This window comes from Triticum aestivum, chromosome 2A, assembly GCF_018294505.1.
Source record: "Triticum aestivum cultivar Chinese Spring chromosome 2A, IWGSC CS RefSeq v2.1, whole genome shotgun sequence".
In the NCBI taxonomy this organism is placed as follows: domain Eukaryota; kingdom Viridiplantae; phylum Streptophyta; class Magnoliopsida; order Poales; family Poaceae; genus Triticum; species Triticum aestivum.
In genome coordinates this window covers 26,504,811-26,516,308 of record NC_057797.1, presented here as the reverse complement: position 1 = coordinate 26,516,308, position 11,498 = coordinate 26,504,811, and the positions used below count along the sequence as shown (strand labels likewise).

The window sequence follows — 11,498 nt, the reverse complement described above, 5'->3', positions numbered from 1 at the left end:
ACATGGACGCCGCCCCGGCCGGCCCACGGCCTAGCCTGGCCGGCCCCCTGCTGGTCCGACCGGCCGGCCCCTCCGGCGACCGCCCCCTGCCGCTCCGGTGGTCGTCCCCTGCCCCGACCGGCCGCCCCCTGCTCCGGTGGTCGCCCCCTCATCCGTAGGTAAGATTTTTTTTACCTTTTTTGTGTAGTAATGTTGTAGATGAATGCATATATATATGTATATTAATAGATGATTAGATAGATGAATGAAATGAAAGAGAGTATAAATCTGAAAAAAATTAAGTGCACAATGTGAGATAGATAGATGAGATGAATGGATATTTGTGTAGTTTTACTATGTTTTTAGATACATACTCAATATTATAGATATATGTATTGTGAAGATGAGATGAGAGGGAAGAGTAATTTTTTGTGAAGATAGATAGACAAAAGTTAAAATTTGGATATGATGAGTGGTTACTTCATCAAGTTGGTCTTGCTAAAACAAGTTTGTGATATGATGTGATGTGTGATGATGCTTTATATGTGATGCGATGACCTAATTTTTTTCATTTGGTGGAATTTAGAGGATCTCTGGTGTTGCCTCCGGTGGAGTGATCATTGACGTTGGAGCTCTTGGTCTTTGATTGTCCCTTCACTGATCGACTGCATCATCTACATCCGAGGGTGAGCTACAAATCCACCACCTCATACGTTCTTTTAATCATGTCACTAGATTAAATTTTCACATCAAGTCGCATAACCTAGGTCTCCCGTCCGAAAGGGTTGCATCGATAAATATGCATTCAATTGCATATTTATCACCGCAGCTCTTTCGGATTGTCCAGCGCTTTCCACGGACAGCCCGAGGATGTGTAGATTGGGTACGTTGTTCATGCTCTACCCCGTTCCGAGACAGGATTTCGGTGGCACCTCCCTGTTGTTCACCGGATGCACATTCTCTCGGCATTTTGTTGAGACGTGTATTTGGAGAACAGCGGGGAGGTGCTGCCGGAATTTTGTCTCGGAGTGGGGTAGAGCATGGACAACGTACTCAATCTACACATTCTCGGGTGGGATTAGGACCCATCTTTACCTATTAGAGATGTAGGTCGATTAAATGTCGTTTCTCGTCAACCTTGTAAAAAATAAAATATTGATGTGAGTTTAAATGAATCCTTAATTTTGTTGTGTGGCTTCCAATAAAGCAGAGATGGCAGATAATCAGTTGATGTATAGTGGGTTTTTCCGTCGGAATCAAGTAACAACAGAGTGGGTCGAGAAAACTGATGTGTTTTTGAAAGAGATATTCCGTAGTCCAATGAGGATGGTGCCAGAATGCCCGTGTGCCAGATGTAAGAGACGTATCCGCAGAGATAAGAGTGAGATGACTAAGCACCTTCGCACGCATGGATTTATGCCCAACTTTAATATGCCGATAAACTTTGCCCAGCAGGACCGTGGTAGAGAGGATGTGATACGACAATGCGTCGCTGGTTATGAGGATGATGGGGTTAGAGACATGCTAGATGATGTCTTTGCTGCACACCCGACACCTCCATCACATTAAGCGAATGAACCGGAGGAACCGGAGGAAACCACAAAGGCCTTCCTGGAAATCTTGGCCTCGTCAAAGAAACCTCTCTATGAGGGTGCCAAGCTGTTTGTGCTGGATGCCATCTCGCAACTGATGGCAGTCAAGGCTGAGTATGGCTGTAGCCGAGGTTGCTTCGAAGCATTTCTGGGAGTATGGGCTAATAGCCTGCCTGAGGGCCATGAACTGCCGAAAACCATGTACGCTACGAAGAAAATCATGAAGGCGCTCTCCATGGACTATGAGAAAATACATGTTTGTCCAAAGAATTGCCTTTTGTTTAGGCATGAGTATGCGGATGACAAGTACTGTAGGAAGTGCGGTTCCTCTCGGTATATTGAGGTGGTCGATAAGCATGGTCAGAAGTAGCAGCTAAAAATCCCTGTGAAGGTTCTTCGGTATCTTGATTTTATAAAAAGACTGCAGCGCCTTTTCATCACCGAGGAGTCTGCCAAAATGATGATGTGGCACAAGGAAGGGAAAAGGTACAATCCAAAAAAAATTGTACATCCATCAGGAGGTGAAGCATGGAAGTCATTCGATATAGAGTACCCGGAGGAAGCAGCCGAGGCTGGGAAGTCAGAATTGCTATAACAGGTGATGGGTTCAATCCATATGGTATGTCGTCTAATCCATACAGCTGTTGGCCCGTATTTGTTATTCCGCTCAATCTCCCTGCCGGCGCCATAATGCAACGCAAGACCATGTTCCTGTCGCTTATAATTCCGGGGCCTGAATATCTGGGGAAGAAGTTGAGTGTGTTTATGCAGCCGTTGGTGGATGATTTGCACCATTCTTGGTACTTCCCGAGGTTGACATACGACCAACATCTGCAGAAAAATTTCTTGATGAAAGTTTGGCTACAATATTGCATGCATGACTTTCTCGGTTATGCCCTGTTCTGCGGATGGTGTACAAGTGGAAAGATGCCTTGCCTAGTGTGCATGCAGGCCTTAATTTTCATTTGGCTGAAGAAGGGTGGCAAGTATGTTGCATTTGACCTGCATCGACAGTTCCTCCCTCCAGACCATCCTGATAGGGAAGACAAGAAGAACTTCACAAAAGGCAAAGTTGTCCATGAAGTAAACGAGATTCCAACGTTTTCTGGTGCGGATGTGCTTGCTCAGCTGAAAGCTCTTAAGCCCGCCGGTGAAGGGAAAGGCAAAGGTAAAGGCAAAGGCAAAGGCAAAGGCAAAGCCACAGGCGAAGACGAGGGCGAGGGCAAAGGAAAAGGTAAAGGGAAAAAATTGAAGGATATGGTGAGACGCACAACTGGACTCACATTACCCCCTTCACGCAGCTTCCCTATTTTAAGGACCTCAAACTTCCATACAACATAGACGTGATGCACACCAAAAAGAATGTCGCAGAGTCCCTTTTTCACACGATCCTCAACATTCCTGATAAGACAAAGGATAATGTTAATGCTAGAGTTGATCAATAGAATATTTATGATAGACCACGTCTACACATGCAGCCTCCCACTGGCAGTCGAAAATCTTGGTTCAAGCCAGATGCTGACTTCGTACTTAAAAAGGATCATAAGATGGAGGCATTCAAGTGGCTGAAACACATCGTGAAGTTCACTGATGGTTATGCGTCGAATATAACTAAGGGGGTCAATCTTTCAACGGGCAGAGTGACCGGGCTCAAGAGTCATGACTATCGTGTATGGATTGAGCGGATTATGCCAGTGATGGTTCGGGGCTATGTTCCCGAGCGTGTCTGGCGTGTGCTTGTGGAGTTAAGCCATTTCTTCCGCACGCTTTGTGCTAAAGAAGTATGTCCTGAGAAGATAAAAGAAATGCATAAGAAGGCGCCGGAGTTGATATGCAAGCTAGAGAAGATCTTCCCACCAGGCTTCTTTACTCCGATGACACATCTCATTTTGCACCTCCCGGACGAGGTATTGTTGGGGGGGCCTGTGCAGAATCGTTGGCAGTACGGCCCTGAGAGACAGAACAAGCATTTGAGACAGAAATGTGGAAACAAAGCTAAGATTGAAGCTTCCATAGCTGAGGCAGTTATCCTAGAGGAGGTGGCAGACCTCAGGACAGCCTACTATCTGGACCATGTTCCCACGTTGCATAATAAGGTGTCTCGATACAATACAGAAGAACCCAAGTATATACCAAAGTTGCCTCTATTCATCGGGCAAGGTGGTAGGGCTGGATGCTCGAAACCTTATCTCATGCCACGAGATGAGTGGGAGGATGTCATGTTCTATATCTTGCACAACATCAAGGAAGTTGAGGATGAGTGGATGAGGTAATACCTTTGCACCATTCTTTTAGTCAATTCGTTATGTTCACTTTGCCTAGTTCTTATACCGCTGTTCTTATTGTAGTCGATTCGTTGAAGAAGAATGGACGGGAATGCTGCCTCCTACTGAAGCGGAGGCACTTGCTCTTCTCCGAAAGGGTGCTGATGGAAGGAAAAATTTCGTTGCGTGGTTCATGGAGAAAGTAATTCACTTCCCTATTACCTATTTCAATTAAACTCATGCACCCTATAATTTCAATTAAACTCATGCACCCTATAATTTCAATTAAACTTGTAGGGAAATGATCCGACCAAATCAATGGATGAAAAATTGAGATGGGTTTCCATGGGTTTTGACCCTGTCGTCATGACATGCCAAAACTATGATGTGAATGGGTATCGCTTCCATACAGAGGAGCACCAGAACAGTCGGCCTGATCCCAAAACCATAAATACTGGAGTCTTCACTGAAGGAGATAATAAAGTAGATTACTATGGAAGGGTAGGAAAAATATACGAGCTTACGTTCAAACGTGGCCGCGAACACCTAAGTCTCACTATGTTCAAATGCCGATGGTTCGACCCCAAAAAGGGTCTGAGACATACGCCTTCTGTTGGTTTAGTTGAAGTTAAACCATCAACCGTCTATGCCGGAGCTGATCTCTTTATCGCCGCTACCCAGGCCACACAAGTATATTATCTGCCTTACCCATGCCAGAAAGAGTACCTAAAGGGTTGGGAAGTTGTGTTCAAGGTGTCGCCGCATGGTAAGCTACCGGACCCGAACGATGATGATTACTACAACATAAACCCCATGACATACGAGGGAGTGTTCTATCAAGAGGAACATGATGACGTGGTCCGAAACAACGAGGATGATAACTTGGGTTATGTTGACCTGGACCCAAACGACGACGACGCACAGATTGATGGTGAGGCAGTTGTGAATCAAAGAGACATAATTATGCTTGAAAAGTTAAATGAAGGCGCTGACGATGAGGAAGAGCCTCCACCTCCGTCAGACAACGAAGATGATATGTGTGATAGTGATGATGAGACCGGTCCACAAATAGATTACAATAGTGATGATTCATATGGGTTCTAGAAAATGTAAGTTCTTTTAATGATCATTACAATAGTATGCTTAATGTGCTCTTCTGGTATTAATGTTTTTCCTGTATGCTTGTTTAATTGATATCCTTACTAATTGTTTATTCTCTTCTCAATGCAGGTTTGCTAATCATGGGCAAGTCCAGCGGCGCCAGTTTCCTCAGTAAATTCAAAGGACTTACTCGGAGTGGACGAGCCCACAAGGTTCCCTCCTGACTACGCGAGGATGACACCTCACAGTGAGGTGGAGGGGTCGGGGGAGGAGACCCTAGAGGAGGAGGCGGTGGGGGGAGAGCCCCTAGAGGAGGAGGAGGTGGGGGGAGAGGCAGCCGGGGCAAAAAACTCCGGGCCGTGTTCGAAATAGGAGGGTCTTCTTCGATGCCCTCCTATACAGAGGCACCTTCTGAGTCTGAGGAGGAGGAGTATGTTCCTGATGGCGAGGAGGAGGAGGGTGAGGAGGAGGAGGGCGAGGAGGAGGAGGGCGAGGAGGAGGGTGAGGAGGAGGGCGAGGAGGGTGGAGGGGATGTTGATCCCGAGTTGTGGGGTGACTTGCCACCGGGTGCTCCGCAGGGGTGGCTGCGTGGTAATGCCGGACTACCTACACCACCTTCTATCGAGGAGCACAAGGGGCTCATTGAACCTGTGGGGGCAGAGTAAGTGCCTCTCGATCATATTTTCAACACATGACAACATTTTCTTATTGTACACATGGCAATCATTTGATTCTTTTGTAGAAACTGGATCCTTCGCGGAAAGGGCCGTAAACCGAACGGTCTTATCACTGTCCTATTGAAGGAGTTTTGGCCTGGCCTATTCTTCCCGCGGCCAGACAGGGACCCGCAGCTGCGGATTTTGGCCATGAGCTGGGCCCACTACGAGGCTTGCAGCAACGCGGAGTACGGGACGGCCGCTAAGGCCGTGATCACCAAATTTTGGGTAAGTTCTCTTCTGAATCACTTGTCTTCAGTTTCGTTCATAGTTTATCGTTGAATCACTCAACTCATTCCTTGTTTGCTTCTGGTTTTTGCATGATTGCAGCAACTCTATAGAGTTCTTGACGAGCACAAGGCCAGAGCCGACGTGGTCTTGCTTGCGGCTGCGAAGAAGAAAGCTCATCAGTTGCAGTACGAGGTGCGCTAGGTTGCCGTCTCGCAGTACTACCACATCTACCTGCAACAAAAGATGACCAAAACTCAAGCGCAGAGGCAACGACTTACCTTGAACAGGGAGCAGTTCATGAGTAACTATTACTAACTTATGATTGTTTCAAGCAGTCAACTATATGTTTCGTGCTCACATGTCATGATTCCAAAATTTGCATAGGTTGTTCATCGTTGGTGCTATGGAAGGCATGACGGATGGGCGAGTTTAGTGGATAGGTGGCTCGGCGACGATGCAGAGTTTGCTGCCAAGAGCATCAAGGCCCGGGCTAACCGTGGAAAAGACGGGACACACGGCCAAGGAAACAGGAACCATTGGGGCTTCAAGGCCATGAAGGTATATCTATATGCATGATGCATTTTTGTTCTTCTTTACCGTCATGTTCTTATGTATGGCTAACTTCTGTTTGACGTTGCAGGAGGACAAGTTGAAGAGGCCGCTCTCAGACATTGAGTCGTGGAAGCTGGCCCACGAGCGGAGTCATCCCAAGGAGGGCGAGAGCCAGTACTACGGCAAGACCGAGGAGCACCTGGAGTCTTACACTCAGCACTATCAGAAGTTGCATCCAGATGTTCCTGTTCCTGAGGTCGCCCAGTCTCAGATCGATGACACGGCGGTGGTGGCCATCCAGGGGAAGTCACATGGCCGGTATCCGTGTTTTGATGGCTTGATAACTCCTTCGATCTCGTACACACGGCTTCGGTCTACCAACCCGAGCCAGTTAGAGAGTACGGGGCGTTCACAGACTACCTTAGCCCTCCAGCATGCTGTAAGTACTTCCCCTTTATCTTTTTCTCTCTAGCATTCTCAGTTCATTTTCAGCATTGCTCACTTAGAAACAACCTAAATTATGTAGGCATATAAGGCCTTTGTTGAGCATAGGAATCTCGAGGTGCGAGAGTACTTGCAACGAGTGAAGGAAAATGATGATTACAACCGTCAGATGATGGCGGTTAGTTTTGCCCTCTTAAAACCAAGCTAAATTTTTGCACTTTCTTTCCTTCTGACCTTCTAGTTTGCTTGTTTAACTAACATCTAGGCTATGTTGGCGTCTTGGAGTAACCGCACGGATCCACCACAAATGGGACCCCCACCACCACCTGCGGGAGAACCCCCACGCGTGCCCACGTTCGATGAATGGGTGGCACTAGGCAGTGATGGTCCGGTTAGTACATTTGCCTAACTACTGGCAAACTAGTTCTCGTTCATTCAACACTATCATATCATATTTACCGTTAGAATCTTTTCTGAAACATGTAGGGGACCGCTGGCTCGACTACTGCTCCGTCGACCCCAGTCACTCCGATCTGGTAGAGTGATGGTGGTCGCGGTGGTGGTTTTGGCGGAGGTGGTCTTGGTGGTGGTGGTTTTGGCGGAGGTGGTCTTGGTGGTGGTTTTGGCGGAGGTGGTCTTGCTTGATGTCGATGATGATTCCGTGCATGTGGCCGTCGTGCCATGCCTTTCATGTTGCTACTTTTATGATGTTCCATGTCTTGCACTACTTTTATGCTCATGAACTTCCGCCGGTGATGATCTTTAGATGATGATGATGAACTTGACTATGTTTAGATGATGATGATGAACTTGAGTATGTTTAGATGATGAACTGTCATATTTCTGCATAATTCCATATTATTCTGCTTTGAAATGTTGTCAAATGAATTGAAAAAGAGAAAACAGGGAAAATAAAAAAATAAAAAAATAACTATGCCTACGGCAAAGCCGTCGACATATATAAGCCGAGGAGTTACCAGGGCTTGCCACGTGGCAGATCTATGCCTACGGCAATGCCGTCGGCATAGATTTTCATCTATGCCGACGGCTTTGCCATAGGCATAGCACTGCCACCAGGAGCACCACGGGACGCCACGTGGCAGAGGTACGCCGATGGCTAGGCCGTCGGCATAGATTTCTACCTATGTCGACGGCCAAGCTGTCGGCGTACCTCTGCCACGTGGCGTCCCATGACTCGTCAGCGCTTTTGACGGCGTCGTCCGTTGCCGTCAGACGGAAAAACACTGCCGACGGCTAAACTAAGCCGACGGCTGACCCCGGCCGTCGGCGTAGGTCCCTATGCCGACGGCTATACTACGCCGACGGTCTGACAAGACTACGCTGACGATATCTACGCCGACGGGTCTATGCCGACGGCAGCCATAGGCATAGATCTATGCCGACGGCAAATGACCTATGCCGACGGCCCCTGGCCGTAGGCATAGACCGCGAGTCCGGTAGTGAACACATGACCTGTCCAGACCCTTATAGATGGGTTCCACTTCAAGGAAAAACTCTCGAGCTTTTTCTATGCCTCTATTCCTAGTTTGCTTAGTTTTGTAAGGATTTCATGTCGTCCAAACAAGAAACCATGTGAGTGAATGGCTTGGTAATCTCTCTGTTATTCTGGTTTAATCTAAGGCCTCAGCCAGGTAAATTTCTGAAATCTCAAAAGCACAATTGACTTTGCCTATCATAGGCTTTTAGTTTGTTTGTTTTCTGCATGAATTTTTTTGTCCATGTATGTCCTTTGATACTTTTTTTAATTGACGTCCTTTCTGTTACTTCAGTGATGATAAAATATCAACTTCAAGATTTGGGCTGGACATGAGGGCGCCGGTCAGGCTGAGCATTTAGCGCCGGTATGAGGGGTCTATCTAGATCCTTTTTTTACCGGGTCGTCGCCCTGGACGTATAGGGAGGGTTTGGGAGCCTGGCTGTAGATGCTCTAAGAGCATGTCCAACAGCCGCGCCAAAAGGCACGCGGGTGGTAAACTTGGTTTTTAGCGCGCGGGGGATGGTTTCGCGCGCTCCAGCGGTGGCTGGAAACAAGCACGCGCGGGAAAGGGCGGCAGCTCACGCGCTACTTTTGACGCGCCACTTCCGGTGCGCCTATAAATTGCGGCGCTCGTCAAGCGCCTATCCACAGTGCCACACGCGCCTCGTAGCCTCTTCGCCACTCCAGCGCCTCCACCGCTTCCTCTCCTCGCCGCTCCAGCGCCCCGCCACCGCCGCGCCACCATGCCGCCGTGCCGCCGAGGAGCGTCGGGCTACCGCGGCGTCCACCAGCGCCCCAACGGCTGGTACTCTGCCGAGATTCGGTCCGGCGACGTCCGGCTCGGCCTCGGTACGTTCTAGACATCGTACGAGGTCGCACGCGCCTACGACGCGGCGGCGTGGCGCCTGGACAGGCCACGCCAGCAGATGAACTTCCAGGATGTCCACACGCGCCAGCAGGCGCAGGACATCGCCCCTCCGCCTCGTCTTATCACGGACCAGGAACGTGCGGAGCATGCTCGGCGGCAGCGCCGCCTCTTCGTCGCAGAGGAGGACGAGCGGGCCATGGCGAAGTGGCGCCGGCGCCACCCGAAGGACGTCGCCAATGAGGAAGCCTTCTGGGCAAGGCGCCGCGAGGAGCAGACGGCAAAGCGCCCCGCGAGTGGTTGGATAGATGTCAGCGGAAGGCCCTGGTGTTATCGCAGTGCGAAATCGCTGAAAATGGTGGGCAGACGATCTTTTCGTGTGATGACGACCATTGGGAGGACATGTGACTCGATACCTCAGACCAGACCAGCGAGGATGACGATGATGATGATGATGATGATAACGACTGGGAGTAGGCTGTAGTTGCACTATGTAGTTGCACTATCTAGTATTTTTTTTATTATGTCGTTGCACAGTAGTTTTTTAATATATCTATGCTATGGAACTATGTAAAATATCTATGTATCGTTCTTATGTATGAATTTTATTTATAGTTTTTATATAAAAAGATGTACGCAATGTTTAGCGCGCGCTACATTTTAGCGCGGCCGCTGGAGCTACGCGTGCGCACTCAATTTTAGCGCGGCTGCTGGAGCCAGCACTGCCGGCCGTGCCAAACCAGGCAAAGGGCGCGCGGCAAATGAGTTTTTAGCGCGCGGCACGTTGCGCGGCTGTTGGAGATGCTATATGGAAAGCATATCTAGTACACCCTCTCTTTTCTGTTTGTGAAAATATCTAGTACATCCTTTCTGCGCATATGCACAACTAAGCCAGGCTGGATTCATCAGTTGACTGCCAAAGATATCAGTGGAAATATGGAAACAAAATAGTTGGATGAATTTTGAATTAGGAAATTGGAACCCTTAGGAGAATCGGTGTGTATATGATCCCCGCAAAAAAATATAAATAAATGTTGAGCATCTTAGTATGTTTACCAAGATCATCAAATATTGAAAGAGTAGGGATGTGAGCATTAGTTTTTCGTGTTTGAGGTCTACATAGTTAAGTAGGAGTCAGAATATTTGAGGCCCGTTTAAGAAGCCCGTCTGGGTTTCATCGGCGGCGGCGGATCCTCCTAGGCCGTTGCCATTGGCTCGCTTCTGCACTCCACCCATAATCTTTTACCGAGTAGTGTAGGTCACCTGGACAAGCATGCTCTGAGATTCTACCACCAGGATCTCCTGAGCCCGGAGGGTCAAGATAAGCCGCAACACCTGGGATATTGTCTCCGACGCTGCTACCAGCGTGTCCTGAGGACAGCAGATCATGACCAGCCGCAACACCCACTCCTTGAATACTCTTTCTCCGAAAATTCTTCCCCCACTCTTGGTTTGAGGATTCTGCAGCAGAGGACTCTGCAGGTGTAGCAAGACAAGTAACGGTAAGTTGGTGACAGTAGCTTCCTGAAGCCAAACATGTTGCGTGATGCAAAGCAAGGAATAGCACTTTAAGCAAGCAATCTGATTAATCATCATGTGATTCTTTCTAACATACAACAGCTACTACGCAGAAAATGTAACTGACGCATTTCTAAAGTCGTTGCGGCTGCTATAATCAGTTGGAGCTATGAACAACTGAGAACCAACCGGAAGTAAGCCTACTTCTTGTCAGGACAGACCTTGCGAGTGAAGGCCGGTTTCCACAGCTTCGGCGATAGGCCAAGGTTCAGCTTCAGCCATGGGCGACGGTGGAAGCACCGGCTCACCGCTGGGTCCGCCCTCCAATAGTTCCCTCTCCCTGGACGAGGTCGGGCCTTGAACTTCAACTTCATCTTCCACTTCGGATTCAAATCCAGAGGGGAACATTCTTGAGAGCTCGGATGCGGTCCCATATCTCCCGGGGAGGTCAGGTTTACGCGAGAAGAAGCGGTCGAGCTCGGATTTGGTTGGTCTTGACATTGCGCACCACCCGCCGTGAGGGAGGGCGGAGGAGACGGTCTACCAAGGACTGAGTGCTTTCTTTTGTGTGTACTACTACTAGCAGAGAGCTCGCGGAGTTAAAGCGTGAAATGACAGGTCAGTAGATGCTGGGTGGTACAGTATCAATTTAATACCTTTGCTTCTGAAGTGTGTATAGCATGTATAATAAGGGGACGTAAGCTGGCAGTAAGGATTTAAATACTGTATTATTGCTTA

General features: G+C 48.5%; 1 pseudogene; it reads right to left on the bottom strand.

Annotated features, from left to right (window-relative positions):
• LOC123191396 (uncharacterized) overlaps positions 1-11,261 on the bottom strand; it is a 127,938-nt pseudogene extending 116,677 nt beyond the window's left edge.
• Positions 11,262-11,498: the final 237 nt, after the last annotated feature.